The following is a 19,827-nucleotide window of genomic DNA, read 5'->3' on the forward strand; positions in this document are numbered from 1 at the left end:
ATACAAATCCTCTAAAAACCTCCGATGGATTAAATCGGTACAACGCTTAAGCCTGATTGAGTTGACCAACATATTTTACTGAGAGATTTAGTGCTTTCCTTGATTATGGTGGTTTTTTTCAGGCATTCCTCTTTTTAAAAGGATTATAAACTGTTTCGTTGGGAATAAAATTAAATGACCAAAAGTCAGCTTAGTTTTAGCACTTTTGAAAGTAAAAACAATCAGATTGTTAGGACGTTCTGAGTGTGTAGAAAATTTCTAACGTCAAAAGTTCTAAAACGTCAGTCCCATCATTTGTTGTTACCTTTTTGTACAGTTTTTATTACTTCCAGAATGACAAGCAAAAAAATCACTCTCTAACGAGAACGGGAAAGTTGAAAAAGATTAAATGAGGTGTATATTCTGAAGTTTCGTTCCATTTTTCTATGTGTTGTAAAATAACCTTTGTTAGCCAGCCATTACAGGACAAATTACTACAAATACAACATTTGATCAAGGGATGGATGATTTTAATTGCTTCATTTTTTATTAGTAATAGTAGTTTAATAGTGTACTACATCAATGTTATCTTAGTGTAGTTAGACATTTTGTTTCAAATAATTGATATATTAAAATCTGGAAAAAAGAGCAATTGATCAACTTTGTCAAGAGTACTCTAGATTCAAAAATAAAGGCTTTGCAATCCACCGTAGTGCATAACCTTTAAGATTCCGCCATTTTAGTTTGCTAGCTTCAGAATTGGTGTAATAGTAAGCTCCATATGTCACGTGACATTTTTATTCACACGAGTATACTAGGGTAAAACCACAGAAACTTAATAAAAAAAACTAATAAAGTTTTGACATCAGAATTTCCATAATGATGGTAAAAAATAAAAATTTGTTTTATTAAATGGAATAGTTTAGGGTTAGACTAAGTAAGAAACGTAACCTTTTATCTTTGAAATTTGATTTGCGTAAGGCTGAAATTTGCAAGAAACTCGCTAGCAATTTACTGGGATTTCCCGTTACAATTAAAATTAATGCTATAGGCGATTATGGACCTTAACTATACAGACAGTTTTTTTATACTTAAATCATCATTTTCTTGTGCTAAAATTATTTACTTACAAAATTCAATGCATATATGGTCGAAATTGGCAGGAAACTCACTAGCATTTTAATGGAATTTACCATTATAATTAAGATTAATAATACTCAATTTTGGTTCTTATTTACATTTTTTACATTATCTCAAATTAACGTTGTTACTTACAAAAGCATGAATGGTGAACTGTTACTACAAAAAATGAACTAACGTCTCAATGGAATTTGTTTATGGTTCTTATTTACATGATTACCTGCATTTGTGTTACTGTTCAGTAGTGTAGGCAACTGCACTATCAAACTTAATTAGAACGTTTAGTTTTAGTTTAGAGGAAAAGTTACAAGAGTCAAGTATTTTGTAACATCAAACTCAGATTTAAAGAAATACGTTTTCGTATTTTCTCGGATATGTCAGGAAGTAATCAGAATTTTTGAAAGTTTAAAATAGCATATGATTGAACAAATTACTCCTCAATTTAACCAACTCTGTTTCTTACAGTTCAACTGTTTGCTTCTTGTATAAATAATAACAAATTCCCAATAGTATGGTAGATTCTTGCAGAAACAATTACCAGCAGCAAACGAGCCATAATGGCCTTTTTCTTTCTTTGTTTTGAAGAGAGATCAATAAATATTTCGGAAGGTCGAAAAATCCAACCGAACTTTCTCTGAACTGGTGAGCCCAAAGGTCATTAGTCAAAGAAGCCAAATCAGGCTTCCAAAATGTAATATTCCGCAATAATGTCATCCATCAGTCAGTTTTTGATTTATTTATTTGGGTAACTCTTGGTTGTCTTCTTTGATTAATATATGTTTATATGTATGTATCAAGGGCATTAAGGAGACGGATTCAAAATGAATCTGAATTCAGGCAGTGTTTAGTTATACGAAAGCAATCCCCTTTTAATTCATAGAGAACCACATGAAATTAACGTTTCTTACAAGAAAATGTATCAAAATTAACTGAAACAAATTACTGTTTTAGCAGGAGGAACAAACAATGATGAGTAAGTTGAACCATAATGACATACATTTTGTTTGTCCACTGCAGGACTTTATATTATGCCTGTTTAAGGGTGAATTTCAACAGTCGATTGTAGATAACTCTTAAGAACTGGGTTAAAATTAACATTGCTTGACGTGATGTAACTACAATCTTATACAAATGACCCTAACTGAATTTAAGCAATGTGTCTAAAAAATGACTTAAAAATCATGTAACGTACACTTATGTTAAACTAGATTGAACCTTATTGTGTAATTCTCACCTTAAAAGTGTTTAAAAGTTAACTAAAACATGTTTCTGCACCTCAAACTTAACAGTTAAATTTGCCAAAAATTATGTCAATTAGGATGAATTTACATTAAAACAAATTACTGTCTCAACTGTATTTACTATTGTATTAAACAATACTGATAAATAAAAAAAATAACTTTATTGACGTCTATTTGCTAAAACTGAAGGAATCAGCATTCAAGTCTGTTTAAGGGTCAATTTACACATTTTCATACCCTAACTTGTAGTTAACTCTGGTTAAGGTATAGGTTTAGTTAAACTCTGACTTTCAAAAGGTTTTTAATGTAATTTTCGCCTTAAGCGAACTTGTTATTAACTAAAACATGTTTCTGCACCTCAAAATTTACATTAAAATTCACTCAGGGAGGTTAAATTGGCCGGTAAAGCTCACATTAGTAAAAATCATTTCAAAGGTCGAATTTATATTAAAACAAATCATTGTCTTAACAGTGTTTACCATTGTCACAGTGACGAGAAACAATATTGTGTAAACTGTCATTAAATTAATGTTTTTGACAAAAAAGCTTTATTTTACCCTTAGGAAATATAAACCAAAACTCTCTTTTGAGAGAACAAAGACCCTTTAAATATTGGACTTGATTGTAGTAAGCCCTCTGTAAACTTTTACTAAAGTTAAATTAAACTTGAAGAATGCTTCCTAGCATAATTTGAGATTTATGATGTATTTATTAATAAAGTTGAATAAACTAGAGTACTTCCTACTCTAGTGACTTTTCAATTAAAGTTAAGGCCGTTTTTCTTGACGTTGTTTTAATAAGTGCACTTAACAATTTATTACTTCAAATATACCTACAACTTAGATTAATGGACGACCAAACCTGAATTATGAATAAATTATTATTTTTGCACTCGAAGCTTTAGAGTGGTTGAAGTTTCTGCATGTTTATTGTACAACCACTCTAATTAAGTTACGTAGAGGGTATTAATCAAAATGGCACACTTTCCTAAGTTAAATCATATAGCATGCAGTCTGTATATTGACCAAAGTGACAAACCAGGTTCAATTATCACTTAGTTGTTACACTGATAAAAACAGTTAAGTCACTGTCAGCTAATTGGTGTTTTTTACTACTTTAGAAACGAAATTTTAACATTTGATTGCTGTATGTGTATATTGCTGAAAAATGTCTAGTTTGGAGTATACATGTTACAGAAAACATTCTGTATATGATAACTAGTTCACTGCATTACTCTCAATAAATTAATTAATCACTTCGTAAATTTGACTGAAGTAAACACATTCCAATACATACCCATATACCATACATGGCAAATTTCGCCAAAGCTTTGTATGTCGTAGATCTGTTAATCAATTTAGTAATTCGACTAGTCTTGTTTTCGAGAGCCTCTCAAGTCAACACGAGATTAGGAGCTGTGTTGATCTAGGATTATTTTTGTAGAGTGTAAATACTGCAAATGTTACCTCTGGAGTTCATGCATTTCAGAGCAAAACCAGATATTTCAAATAAAACATGTCTGCAAACCTTTAATCGAAACATTGTCGACTTATTAATAAGGATGTTTTGAATTGACCTGGTGCGAATCAAATTAAATTTAGTATGTAATTATAAACATTTTTTCGTGTTTGTCTTTATATCGAATTTTTAAGTTTCCTAGCTTTTTAAATTCAACATTACTTTAATTTAAAACATATGTATGAACACCGACACATTTACTAGTTTGTTATTACATTACTGTAGCAAATATTAATTACCTTACGTAATTAGCGGAAAATTAATCAAAGAAACTCTTAATTAAGTTATACGTTATTTACGTGGCTTTACTGTAAATTTTCAATTTGTCTTATGGTAATAAATTATCTTTTTATTGCAGGTAAGAAGGAACTACAAAAGGCGAAGTTGAAGGTAAACCTTTCTCTCTTAACCTTAATAATGGTTGCTGAATTTAAATGAACATTCAGTGTAAACCTAATTTAAATAACATTACTAAACTATTCGGTATAATTAAAGAGTCATTTGTTAAATAACAGATTTTTAAGAATTTAAACCAATATTCAAATAATTCTATTAAGTAGTAATGTGTTGTGGTAACAGGGTTGCCCAGAATTAGATGCGTAAAAACAACGAAATATTCAATCAAAATTCTTATTACTGTTCAATTAAATTTTGGGACATATTTCGAACAAAACTTTACTTTATAAAATTATTAATCGCATTTGTCAACTTTCATAAACATTCTGAACAACTAGATGTGTTTTTTTATTTAAATAAATTCTCAAATAATATTTTTTTTTACATTTACACAAAAATTTCATCTTTCTATGGAAAAAAAGTCAAAAATCTCTTAAAAGATGCCACGCTGTAAATTTGCGTCGTCAGACGAAATTAAATTAAAGATGTTATAGAATTGATATTAGAACTTAAGTATGTCCCAAATTAAAAAGGAACCCTACCCTGGATTTCAATAAGATCGAAGATTTTGCTATTGTACTTTTGTCATCTAATGCCCCGAGACACTCTGGGTCTTATTAATACTGTACCAAGTGTTCCACGTAAGATGCTTCACTCTATCATCTAGTCGTATGGCAAATTTTCGACCACAAGTTAAATACAAAAGTTGTAGAAATATGCATATACAGTAGTATTTCATGAGGTCGTGCCATACCAACTTTTTTTAGGGGAAGTCCCTGTAGCTCCCTTAGCCTCTTTTCTAATTCATGTAGGTCTGCCAGCACCATTTCGGCTGTTTGCTGTTCTCTTTAGGAAGCTGCTTAAACGACTTGAATTATTCATGCACATTTTCATTTTCCTGAAGAAGACAGCGAATGGTTTCGAAACGGTGCATCATAGACCTATCAAACTGTATATTATTGAACTCCTCTATAAAAAAAGCTATTCAAATTTGTAATAATCTACAGGTGGATTAAAAAAGGTAAGTTGGTATATGCTTGTGGATAAAAAGATTAAATATCAACACGATAAGTACAAGTTTTGTATTTAATTATGTTGTGGGAAATTTATCCGCACAATGAGTGAGGCGTCTTACGTGTGGGACACTTTGTACACAAACCATGTTGTATTTTTTTTAAAGTAAAAGTGCATTTGGGCTTAGATTTTACTGTATTTGTTTTATATCTCTTACTTAATAAGTAAGCACTCTCATTATACAGGGTATTCCAAAATTACTCACGTCTAAAAATATGGCACAAAGGTCATATGACTGTACATCCGATAATGCTTTGTCACTCAACTACAGAGTGTTAAAGTTTTAATTTTCCCCATAGCCACTGTATTCTTTTTAATATACTTAACTATTCATTGTAAAATCGACAGGGTCATATTTTTCTGGATGGGGTTTTCAAAAAGCCGCTGTGGAAAAAATTCAATTTTTGAGAATTTGACATCCTGTATGAGAGTAAACATCGATTACTTTGTAATTTTCTAAATAACGGGATGTGGCAGAAATATGAGGAGTTACTAAAATACTTTTTAAGGAAACTATACTTTTAAAAAAACATTTTTTTCTTTTAACAATTTTGTTTGGCAGTAATAATAATAAATTTATAATGAATGATTTATTGATAATTTGTGCCATATAATACATGTGACGTTATATCAGTTTTAAATCTATAGTCAATTTAAATTCATCATGGTAGAAACTTATTTTTATCAAAAGTGGACTGACCAGCTCAACTTAATTTAAAATTAAATTAAAATTTGAATAATTTTGGAGCTCTGTATTGCCGTTATTATCAACATTCATAAAAGCTATTCGTATTATTTTTTCTTTCAAAATTTCCTGTGTCTAATTACTTATTGGACATCCAGTAAAACAACGTGATTACAAGAAAACTAGATTTTTCCTTTGTTTTTATAATACCCTATTGGTTTCTCTACGCTAATCTCCATTTTCAGTTTGATCCTCTTTTGAAACTCATTGTTCATAAACTTTTTTAAATTCAAAACTCACATTTTGATATAAAACGAACATTGCACGAACGTATAATGGGAATGAACTTTTATCGGAAAATAGCAAAGCCGAGCTTGGGCAATTCGGTGAATAGGCTGGTTTAGATGAACTGGAAAGTACAACCAAAAGGCTTAAAAGCTAATGGCTAACAGAATAATTTTAGTTAATTAAAATAGCAGCTAGCACTCAGGGAGGTTAAATTGGCCGGTAAAGCTCACATGATAAATCAAAGATAAGATTAGATTATTAGTTAACAATTACCTGCACGAGTTTGAATTTTAATTACTAAAAACCGAGCTAAAAACCTAACTGTTTTTTTTAATTGATGGTAAAGCATGTAGCACTAATATGTAATTAATGCTTATTTGAAAACAGTTAATGGGTATCAATATCAATGCAAAACCAATTAAAAATTTTAAGCGCACCCGAAATTTAATTGAAATTTCCATTTTATCATTAGGCCCTGTAATAATTATTATGCAACTAATTTTCAGTGAAAATTCAGTCAAATTTGTCAATAAATTCTCATTTTCCGATTTAGCTATTCACAATGCAGAACTTGCTAAAGTAATTACAAGTGTATCGATATCCTGTTGTATTTTATTAATTATAGATCCTGTTATTGTCTCATGGTAACTAGATAGCCTTCCCCGAACGCATTTGATATGGTATTGGATATTATGGAGATATGGAGACTGCATTAATTATACAATACCAGATGAAACGCATTCGAGATTCAAGTGTCTTTTAGGTGCAAATTACATTTTGTGGTCAATTTTCACAATCATTGCACTGCTAAATTGCGGAAGTGTACATACCGGTAATTTTACACGAAGTTTTAACACATTTTTGCTCTCAGGTATGAAAATCGTCAAATACTAATAGAAGGGAAAGTAGTAGTATTATATGCAGTATAAAACAGAATGAGATATTATCTAATTTTGCCACGTCACTTGTTTGTTTTAAAAGTAAATATACTGCATCGCACTCAGTGACAGATGTGAGTTTGACAACTTTTCACAAAAAAAAATAATTTGAAAATTGTTATGCTAATTTTTGTAATTCAGTTGTGGTAATATTAAACTCAAAATAGCAAAATTGAAATATCACATTAAAGCCCTTCATTTCTGAGTTTCTGGAATAATTTTAGCTTTATTTTTGGTGCGCACCTTACGCAATCATCTAATTTGGCCATATTTTGATCAGTACATCTTAATGGTCAATTTTGATGTGATGTTAATGTTAAACATTAATTATAGACAACGTATATATCGTAATTTTTGATCGGATTCTTGAATAGGACAAAGCTCTATCCACTTGAAAAACATTGATGTATGTCTCTAATTCTAGTCCAATCCTCTTTTTCAAGTGGAGGTCCACAGGTTTGAAAACCAATCCGGATAGATCAATTCTGTTCAACCTACAACAACTTTACTTTTTTAAATACGGACCTAGATTTTTTATTTTAATCGCTCTCTTTAATCCAAACAATACGGTATGCAATATGACATATTTTGCAATTACAGTCTAGTTAAAAATTGTTTTTCTATTAAATTATTATTTTTCTATTAGTCAGCGGGCGGGAAAGTATCACTTTCCGCACTAGTTAGAAAAATAACTATATTAGAATATTTAAAATTTTTGGAAAAAAAGGAAATATAATAGAACAAGGGCTATACGCGAGCTAGAACAATTCAACTGGCAATAACCAGCAACTTGCTTAGAAGAACACAAAAATGTATTGTGGTGCAGAGAGGGTTGTTCGAGTATTTACTGTAATATTATATATTTTTGTTTAGTACTTTGTTTGGTAGTTAGACGTCTTACTAACAATAGCTCGTAATAAAAATATCTAGGGGCTTCTTAAAAAGTGAAGAAAAAGATCAGACAGGCAGTTTTTGAAAGAAATTTTCAGATGTTCACTTTTATTTCTTAAGACTTTTCTAGGAAAGCGTTTATTAAGTTTGGTTCATAATAAAGCCCTCTTCAAAAGACTGACACAGCTTTGAAAATAAACGAAATATTACGTGTACCATAATAAAAGTCTGCCAATTAAACTCGTCAACCTACCATAAAATGATTGTACAGATACACAAGATAAAATCTAATGTTGTTCGGTCATTTGGTATAAATCCTGTTTTACAATGTTTGAACAAAAAATGACGGAAGGATCATTTGTATGGGTCTAAAAACTACTAGGTTATTAAAAAATTAAAATGGAGCTTAAACCCAAAGACGTCGTTGACTGGTGACATTATGGCTTCGTCTAGCTTTAGTAATTGAATTTTTTCCAAGTAAATCCAATTTTTCTGGACTGCATTTAAATATTTCGAAACATTATCCATATCGAACCACTGAATAAACTCTGTTTACAGTAGGTTGACAATTTTTGTTTATTTTAAGGATTATTGTTTTGTGCAATACCGTTGTCTCATGACGCTCAAAATGCAAAACTACCAGGAATCAATTAGGTAATATAAAAATGACGTCATATACGCAAAAATTTGCTTTATTGTTAGAATGGCAAATACAAAATTCTATTGATGAAAACGAGCTTTTGATTTTTTTTTGGGCTAAACATATGTATGTATTTCATACAATCTTTCCAAACTAATTTCTAACTATTTTTTATGAGTAGGTTTAAATGATTTTTTTTTGTTCAAAAAACGTTATATTTACAGTAAATGTTGTAAGAAATGAAATTAAAAATTATTATGAAGACATTTCAGAATATATTGATATTTGACAGCATTTCGTGTGTTTTCAGTAAAGTGTACTTCTCTTACCCATATCAAGTCAATCGTTATAGAAGGAAATCCTAATGAAAGCTTTATTATATTTTTGGTATTTGGTCAAAACGTCAAAAAACTTCTAACATATACTAGTTGGACCAGTGTGGCAAATTTTAGGCAATACTTATTACAGAACTAATTTAGCATTACAGCTTTTACCTTAACACTAAAATTTCTTCGTAATTCAAAGGAAAAAAAAGATTTGTTCACATTTTCATTCAGATTAAATACATCCGAAAAAAAATGCTCACACACACATTTTATGGAAATATAACAGTTTCCATAAAGTTCATGAATTATTGAAATTTTATAGGTACAAATTCATGCAAACATGTTACATGATACATTCAAAACTGAATTTTGAAAATGTTTTGAAGTAGGTACCAAGAATAGCAATTAAAACCGTGATTAATTAGAAATTCCTTTTGAATCAAAAAATAAAAGCTGCAATTATAATAAATACATTTTGTTTTTGAGAAATAAAATTGGAGATTTGTTTTTTATGTGAAATTGAAAACCTAATGTTGGCGTTTGATTGAGGAGTTTAATATTTTCAAACGCGATGTAATTAGCGGCAATATTAGTTTTCAGTTCCGTTCCTATCGACTCGCAAACATTGTATGTATACAGTGGGTGTGTTTAGAAGTTCTTTTTGTTTTATACACACGGGCGCACGTTTTATGTTTGCTGTAATAAAATTATACATTTTGGTGTTTTAATACATGAAGGTTGTTAACATTCCTTCTATTCTTTTATTTAAATCTGGTGTAATTTAAGTTTGAGAATTCGTTAAACAAAACTGTTGAAATATGTATATGTACATTATAAGTGAGGTGAATTTAAATTGACCGCTTTTATAGCCGCTACATTGTTAGAACGATAATTTCGTTTGAAGAATTAGGGTTGGAATATTTTTGAGGTGATACTTTGAAGGTATTTTATTTTTCATTAACGTTGGTATTTTGCGGCAATTACGGTTAAACGGGGAGCGCCATTTTGAAACGTTTCGCGACACTCCTGATTTCTACCGTAAAATATTTCTTGTATTTATTTTATGGTCTAACCAGAGAATGAGAACCGTGGATTGTGCACTTCACTTTATTAAATGCTGAGGTCGGGTCGTGATGAATGATTTTTGGGAACGTTCGTTCCGTCTTTGACATTCAATGTTAACTTTACGGTACGACTGATGTGTATTGTGCATGTGTCACCTTTCCGAGACATTAAACGAGAATCCGGCTTGACGATGCTGCAACGCCAACGTATAGATGTCACATTAATATTTTAATAACTCTATGAGTAACAACTTTTAACTAGCAAACTTCTACAATAGGTTTTTTGTATGGTTATTTCCAACCAACTAATGAAAACTCCTAAAACAAAATTAATTAGTTGACGACGAAAACTCGATCCTCGGTGTGCTAATTTCTAAAACTGGATTTATGGGCCTCTATGTCTGCTTCGTTATTGTGGACACTTAGCTCAATTATAAACTCAAACGCAGTAACCTATTTCTATATTAAATACAATTAATTTTTAACTGAACTCTCTGCTACAATTGCTTGTTGTTCTTATCGACCAAACAAATTGAAATTAAACTTGATTTGTAAAGAATTTTCAGCACGCTTTCACAATATGATGAATTAAAAGTTCAATTTCTCTGCTTGGTATGGACCTGACAAAACACATAATTTCGTTTTTGATATATTACTCATAAAATGACATTTGAGTTGCCATTATCATTTTTCCAACGAATTTTAGTTTGGAGGAAGAAGAAAAATTATATGTACGGCTACAAATGTCATATTTAAGTACAGTATTAAAAAAATTCATTGTTTAAAACGCCCGCCAGTATCACGTAATAACAAATTATGATCTCAAGACACTATTGCCAAATTTTGTTAAATTGTGGAAGTATTATTTACTCATGAATCATATGTGTGTTTATTATCTGGCAAATATCCAAACACTTTGCACAAAAATTAATTGAGCTTTTATTATAGATGCCAATATGATAAAATTGGTCTAATTGAATTTACTGTTACCATTTATTGTTCTGGCAGGCAAAGTAGATTATCTTTATGTTTTCTTATTTAAAGAGAAGTGTTTAATTTATTTTGTTCTACCTCAGAAAGTTTTAGGATTAGAGCAAAATGTATTTTTTCTGTCCAACCCAATCAAAATAAACCAGAACTCCAACAGAGTGATAACAATACACAACAACGAGGAGGAAGCGAAAAAAATACAAATTCCAGTCCGAGTCCAAAACTCAGTAATGATCTAAAAACCTAAACAGTATAAATACTAAAAAAAAAAATGCTTCAAACCTTAACAGTGAAAGTCTGCTGGAATAAACCTGATTTCTACAGTTAAAAATCATGTTTTTATACAGTATTGAACTACGATTAAATATGTTTGACCTAGATAATATGTAATAATTGTTTATTTTTCTTGAGAAATATAGTAAACATTTATAGAATAAAAATCTAAGTCTGGAACATTGTAGGCAATTCCGTTTTATAGATTGTTGTTATCGAAGCTATAAGATCATAACCGTATGTGGTGACAAAGTGTACAAATTATCAATCCTCTAGTAGAACTTTCTGGAGACATTGAGCAGGAACAATGTATGGCTTTCTACCATAATGGGAAAGATATTTTATATCAAGTGACACTGCACTGCACTATAGAAGGAATTTTGGCATTTCCATTATTCCATCCATTTCAAAATAAGACACACATGTTTTTTGTGTATTAAAACATGGCCAATCTCTCTTTCCTTTTAACTTTGCATAGAAATGTGCTATACAGGCACTCAATTTGAAATTGAAAACGTATACTAAGGCACGTTTTGAATTCTAATTTGTTTATTTACTACATCGAGACAAAATGCAAATATTTAAACCCGACCTACAAAGCCATTTACTGTCACTGAATTATCCAACGATCCAACGTATCATGCAGTCTAACTAGGAAAAAAATCTTATTTTTATCACACATCTGTTGTATACTGATTCAATTAGAGTAGTTTTGACAAAACTTATGAGTTTGCTATTTTGTCATATTAACATATTTGTATGTCATACTGTGCTAATTGTCATTAAACATAATGGAAAATTGCACAGTTAATACAATGACAAATTCAACAGTTTAACGATTCATTCACATTGTTATCTAGTCAGGATAATCTGTTTGTGGCCGTTTACAAAGTTGTTTTAATTACCCCAGTAAATAATCTAGTAAATGTCTGACAACGACCTATTAATGGTCAAAATCATAGGTTTTAGGTCACAAAGTTTTTGGTGTTAATCTCACAACATATATGTATTATCTCGATAACAGTCTAAGTTATATGGTTTTCAGATAGTAATTCTTCCAATGGTTAGTTGATTGCGAAAGTAATACATACTCATAACATCATGTATGTACAAACATAATTGAACCATCACTTATCCTCTAACATTTAAGTTAAGAGGATGATTGGTCAATCAAAATGTCAAATGCCAACAGAGAACAATTATTGCAATTTATTATTGATAATCGAGTTTATATCGTTGCTTGAACCAGTTTTTGTATGAATCTGATCATAACAGAAAATGTTATTATTATTATATGGAATAACTTTACTCTCACAGAAAACTCAAATTTTCTTTTCTACAATATTTCTATGTTTTTCAAAGTACCTACTGACCTTCATTGAATTACTATATTACAATGTCTGGCTTAGTCTTTGATTTATTTACAATAACAATGCTCTACTTTGTTTATAAAACATAGTGAAAGTACTAAGTATACTCTTTTTAAATATTTAATGCAGCTATGCTTTCTTGATTGTATATTTTACATAGCAAATTGGTAATTTTTAATGAAATGAATGAATAATGAGGACATGTTGGTCCGTTTTTATAATATCCTCTGGTAATAAATCATTCAAGAATAAATAAATTCAATGATGACTTTATCGAAAGCTTCATAGTAGTTTCATACAGATCCCATAATTAATTGGTCAATTTAGTATCTAAATAAAACAAAATTGGATACAAGATTCCAAAAAACTTATATACCACTATATTTACATACATCTTCTATATTTACATACACAAACATTCATATAAGCAAAACGAACAAATTGACTTAGTGGAGATACTGTTACCAATATTTAGATCGAAACAGTATGTAAAAATTTGTGCAGACAAAAATGTATACTTTGTCAGGCGTTTTAGCATCATTTTGTAGATGCCAGATGTGTCTAAATGATACTGAAAATGTGCTAAAACTTGCAAGAGGCTTCTAAACAAGTTAGGACAAGTGTCCTAAATCATTTTAAATTGTCAAACACTTCTAGAATTATTTTAGAAACTTCAGAGGCCTGTAAATACTACTGAAAACGTCCGAAAAGTTGCCAGAGGCCTTTACACTAGTTAGGACAACCGTCTGAACTGCCCCGAATCTTCAAAAATGGTTAAAAATTGTCAGAGACTTCTAAACAAGGTGGGACGACTGTCCTACATTTTCCTAGAATTTTTTTAAACTACCAGTGTTCTCTAAATACTACTAAAGACTCCTAAAAGTTTCTAAAAGCCTTTACAAAATATTCTAAACCTTTCAAGATTTGTTTTAAGTAGCCAAATCCTGCTAGAATCATTATGGAAATGTCAGACACTTGACTAGACAAAGTTTGACAGAAACTTAGCAATGATGTCTAATGACAACGTCAAAGATTTCATGTATAGTATAAACCTGGCAACATTGTTCATTGCTACCAACTGTGTCAGTCGAATCAACTTGGTTTACATTCAAAAAATATGGTTTTATTGAAGTTTATGTTGGTACAAATTACAAAGTATTGGGATTAGCGACGTCATTCTAATTTTGTTTGAATTACGGTATACCTATTTAACAACACATAAGCAAGTTATCCAGACAGCTACAGAGTAGTTCGTTCCACTTATCTGTAGCGCACAATGTCCTCTTTATTACCCTGTACATAGTATTTTTTTTAAGTTGTATCATATGGTACGTAGTCAACTTATTGGAATTAAAAACTAGTTATTTGTGTAATCTCCACGTGAAGAAACTTTTTTATCACTCTGTATAGGAAAGGGAAAATGCGAAAAATTATTTTAGAACCTATTCAAAATGGCTTACATTTTTCCTATCTGTTCAGCTGCAGGGTTTTTCTCATGTTTTTGTACCTCATTTTTGATAACTGTTTAGTACTTCAAATAACCTGTCTTAGTTCGTGATTAAGTCAATTAAGTTAATACAAATCGGGATTTTTGAAAAACTGTAATTTTGGTATGTAACTATTGGCACACATCACTCGGTTATTTGGTCAGATAAAGAGAGATGGTGAGAGATGGGTTCCCTTTTTGTGTTGCTTTAAAAGTGGTTTTATTTGCACTCTGTTCAGTGGCGATAAAATAATTTATTATATAATAGTAGTTTATTATATTATATAGTATCAAGATAAATGTTTTGAGTATTAACCGTTTACTGTTATTATCAGTATGTATAATGTATAATAACAGCAATTATTAGCTATTTATCTAACTAGTTTGAACAATTTATATACACAGTCTATGGTATACACTTATTATTTTTCTAATTCTTATCATACAAGAGACATACTTTTCAAAAAGTTCACAAAATTGAGCTTCAAAGGTATTTTTTCCTGAATTTTCGGAGCATTTCCTATTAATGCGACTGTGATATACTTTTTTGTGACTCGTGATTTTCGGCTGAACCAACTAATTAAAACCATCCTAAAGACCTTTTTTTACTTTTAGTATCCTTATAACCAAGGGCAGTGTTACATCTTCGTTCGGGTAAAATCATTAATTACCCTCTAGGGGCGTCCATTTATAAGGGTTAGTGGGTTTTATTCTAAATGGGTTGGAGCACACTTTGCCTCGGGGGCTTTATTAAAGAGGAAAGCTTTTCGAGAGTATTTTTGTTAATTATTTATTGCATGTGTCTTTTTTTGACATTTCTTTTGTTCCTCATATTCAGATAGTCACATATACAGGGTGTTATTTAAAACTTGTTTTAGATGTGATGATATTGTTTAAAAATACATTTTATTCCAGGATTTATACGAAAGGCAAAAATGCTTTAACTTCAATTAAGGCAATTGACTGAAATTAATGTTTGTTATTTAAAAAAACCTGCATACAATCTTTGGAAGAGTAGAAATAAAACTTTGGTAGTATTTACTTACCTATTTTTCAGAAAATGCATCATAGCTGTATTTAAGACATAAAATCGTGAAAAATGAGGCATTTGTGCTATAACAACTAGGTTTCTTTGTTTATTTTTCATATTAGAGAACAAGGGTAAACTTGAAACAAAAAAAAAGTGTTTTTTTTTACATGGTAAAAGTTGCCTATTGTACCTTAACAGTCACGAGTCATGTAAAATAGTTTTTAGAGCTTTTGACTTGTGAACATAAATTTTACTGTACGTCATAAGCTGCTACTAACAAAATGCAATTTTACGAAGAATGTTTTAAATTTGACTATTGTTAACTAATTACAAAATGTATTAATTGATTGATTGAATTCATTGTATTTACTAATTCAGGAATGAGATGTGTATGTTTTTGACATCTGTCAAATTGTACTCTCCATTGATTGTCCGAAAATTGCACTTTTAACCAAAATACCAAAAATAGAAAGAAAAAAAGAAGAAATAGCAAAAATTGAATAACAAACAAAATGTCAAAATGCAGGATCCCATTTTACTTTATTTCACTTTTCTGCTCTTATTTGCTGCACGAACAAGGGACACGAATCTACGAATTTTGTGTTATAGTTTTTGTAATATTGTTACGCAAAACGTAAATACACATATTTTAACTGTTTGTGACAATTCAATTGGTTTTTGAACATACTACGTGAACCATCCTGTATAATAACAGGTTTTTGTAAATCCGTAAATTTTTGTAGTTTCGAAACATTCAAGTAGGTAGCAACTGAGTATCGTCTTTGGTTAATTGGACACCCTGTACCTAGGACCTTTTATGCACATCTACGGAGATACTTTAACTCGATTAAAACAGACAGCTCCCAAATTCGTTTGCCTGTCCTCTATTTTACATAATTAAGTTACGTGTGAAATTAATATCACTCTCTTTGAAATGGCAACCCAATTTTCAGTATATGGCTCCGCTATTAAGGTTATAGTGTCCTGTAGCATCTCGTCTCACTACCTGTTAACTACTTTCAGCAGCATTAATTTCATCCTAAGATCAGCTTGTTTTCCCAACTTTACACGTAATAAATTTTCTTAACTTTAAAAGCTTATTAAATTTAAGGTTGGTGAATTTTTGTTTATATTAGAAGTACAAGTATTTTCATTAAAAATGTTCTAAACAAGCTCGCAAAGGCATGTTTTTCCTTAAAAATAATGAATTTGGTCTGAGTGTGTTTCCCTTAAGGTTGGGGGATCTTACGGTTACCGAATGAGAGGGATTTTAGCAATTGTCGAGGGGCCAATATTTGCCATCATTTTTCTTACATATTGGGGCTCCCTTCCTTTATGTTTAGACGCGCGTAGTCTCTCCGACGAAGAAAATTATTTGGGGGAGCACACTGTTGGATTTGGATCAAGCGAGAAAATACTGATGTTTCTGAGAGAAAGAAAATTAAACGCTTGAAGGAGAAATCTCGACCCTATAATTATCGTTTTCCGATATACCTATAGCTCAAGACTTTTTTTTTCAATTTGTGAAATATGCTGTTTCCAAATATGGTCTGGAGATTTAAATTATTCAAAGTAAATGCCTCCCTACACATCAATTATTGTATGGATTTGAATTGAAAATGTTTGTGTCTGACCTTAATCTCGGTTTAAATTGTTTATTTATTGCTGTACTGAGCAGAATTTCAACAAGATAGTCGGTATACTTATTTATCAACATAAAAGGGGAATAACAATCATTGTGTGAATGTTAAACTTCTGAAGTTTATCATTGCTAAACATCCCGGGGGTGTTATATATGTACATATCAATTTTTTCGTTCTGCGTTTGTCGGTTAAGTGACAAACAACAATACATATCGTATTTAAATATAATCAGTCTTGGAAGGAAGTTTGTCCGCAGTTTATTACTGACATTTTCAAGGACATGCTATTAGAGATTATCACTTAAAAATACGTCAATAAACTCATAGTTTTGAGGATTAATCACGATACTTTAGACGAAAACAATCTTGAATTTACAAAGTACTTATTCATTAAGATTCTCTGAAGTCGTAACCGGTCATTTCCAAGTCCATTTTGCGACTTTTTCCTTTTGCCCTATTTACGAGTGGATGGCTTTTAAGAAAACTAGCAGAATATAGCTCTTTTACGAGTCAGATGGTGCATTCCTAAAATTTAGCTTCGTAATAATGGAGTCTTTCTGGTCCAGAAATAACTCTCGAAATATACCCTTAATGTTGTAAGAGAGAGACGGAAATTGTTTAGTACACTACCCTCGTAGCAGTATAAAATTGTCATCGAATTTTTTTCCATAACGACGTGCGCTAAATTGAGCCAGATCGAATGTTCTGATGGAGGAAGCAAGCTTTGCACTGTTTTATGGTGTCTTTAAGTAGAAATCAGAAAAAATCAATTGTATTCTTGGTTTGGGTGTGGATTAAACGTATAACGGAAATGTAGTGCAGTATAAAATAAATCGAGCAAGGTTATAAGTTGTTTCAGTAAAATAGATAATATAGACAACCGTGACTTTGTGAAAAGTTACTCGAATTATTACCACATAAGTTAGAGGTTAACTAATTAAATTCTTAAAAAGTTTTAAACTTTGTTGAATTCTAGTTTTCTAGGTAATGGCACCACTTCCATAAAGTAAATCATTAATACATCATATTTTCCGTGCCACTGCATGCCAGAATTTCCAATTTTGTCAATGTTCTCCCAATGCAAAAAAAGTCTGGTTTATTCATCAACCAGAATAGAAAGACTGCTAATTTGTACCTAAAGGTATAATATATTTTAGTGATGTATACTAAACGGTGTTCCAAATGTTTTGAAGTATGTCTAGAAATCTCGGAATCTTCTGGGTGGACCAATTTGGTGATGCCATGGACGGAGATTTTGTTAGAGATATAAGATCGAAAAATTTTTGGGCCACTTGGTAGAATTCGATGTGGAAAAATTCTATTATCATTACGTTGTAAATCTTTATGCATTTTTGGAAAGTCCATAAAAAATAATTTTCAACTAGTATGTATTTGTCGACACGATTATTTACTTACTGAAATGGAAAAAAACGATTTTAAAATTTTTGTCTTAGTTGTTCTTGGAAAACTTTGCCACCATTTCCATTAACTAAAGCGGATTGTGTTATTTCTGGGTAAAACCAAAGTAAAATTTTATTTAATTTTTTTTGAAAACTAGTAGCTAATGGCCTGTCATGTTTCGTAGCCTTATTATGGCAATGTTTTGTTTCTCTCTTTAGAAACTCACCAATGATATCGACAAGTACATCATTGAAATGGATTTTTAAGCGATTTGTAAAAATTTAATATGAATACCAGGACAAAAACTAGATTTTGTGTTCAATTTAGCAAAGATAAGTCAGAAATCTAGATGTTTTTTTATTATCAATAAATAACCCTAAATCGGATATAAATATGTAATTAAATATGAAACGTTTACGAAGGGAATCAAAGGGAAATTCTAATTTTTAGGAAAAGAGCACCAAACTGTGAAAAAATGGATTTAAAAAGGATACTATTATCTTCAGAATTGACATTTGTGTATTTATTATTTATCAACAGCGCTTTATACTTCCATAATACCCTTTGGTCACTAGGTAAAAGCGTAAACTTAACAGAAAATTTTCAAGGCAACCAATAAACAATTTTTATTGTCTAAATACTGGTTTAACTATCTTGGATGATTCTATTAACCGTTATGACAGCCAAGAAAATGTTTTCCTCTCCACCATTGTCATTTTTAAGTCATTTAACTGAATGAAAAATGTTGTGTGATGTTCATAACTGTTACTAGTAAAACTACCATTATTTATTCTTCTACCGTCTAATTTAATAGCAAAAAATCTGAAGCGGAAGTGAAATAAACGTATATTTATGCTTTTATGTTGTCAATGTTGGTGTTCGATTGCATTTCCTGAGGCAATAACTGCTTTTACTTGCGTTAGTTATTTAAGGTGAACTATCAAGGGCAACTGGAATTAATTTAAACTTAATTAACGATTCCATAAACGCTGGATATGATTTTGCTAATCTAAAAGGGTGGAAAACACGTGTTTGATTTCATATTTTAAGATGCACTGCTTCGCTCAGTATGCAGATAAGTTTCACAATAAACGTCGTCAGTGTGATATAGTGAACGCCACTGCCCTAGTTTTAAACACGTATTCCGCTTAGTATAAATACAACGTTGGTAATGAACTAGATTTTTGAAGTAAATAATGTATATAAAGCACTGCTTTAAACTATATAATATAGTTTATTGTCTGCTTGGAAAAATGTCCTCCTGCTTGCAAGCATAACTGATTAGTAATAAGTCTCTTCCACTCACTTTTTAATTAGTTGACCTTTTTTACACTTCGTTTATTTTGTTACCATATTATGATATTTAAATCGTGGTAATGGCCAGTGAGCGTCATTATAAGTAAATAATCTGATTTTTTTCACTTATTAACCTGGGCAACCTTGATTTTTTCTTTT

The 19,827-nt window shown here is 30.6% G+C and overlaps 1 protein-coding gene across 2 annotated transcripts in view; it reads left to right on the top strand.

Annotated features, from left to right (window-relative positions):
• Positions 1-19,827, top strand: part of LOC145739215 (furin-like protease 1) — a 62,417-nt gene that overhangs the window by 8,589 nt on the left and 34,001 nt on the right. Inside the window, exon 2 of one of the 2 annotated variants that reach the window (XM_081994650.1) lies at positions 4,237-4,268. The exons of the other annotated variant lie outside the window; for it this stretch is intronic. The gene's annotated coding sequence lies outside the window, so the exon portion shown is untranslated. The remainder of the gene's footprint in view (positions 1-4,236; positions 4,269-19,827) is intronic. 2 annotated transcript variants of the gene reach the window in all.

The sequence above is a fragment of the Ips typographus genome, linkage group LG16 (genome assembly GCF_016097725.1).
Source record: "Ips typographus isolate SLU linkage group LG16, UJ_Ityp_2.0, whole genome shotgun sequence".
Taxonomy (NCBI): domain Eukaryota; kingdom Metazoa; phylum Arthropoda; class Insecta; order Coleoptera; family Curculionidae; genus Ips; species Ips typographus.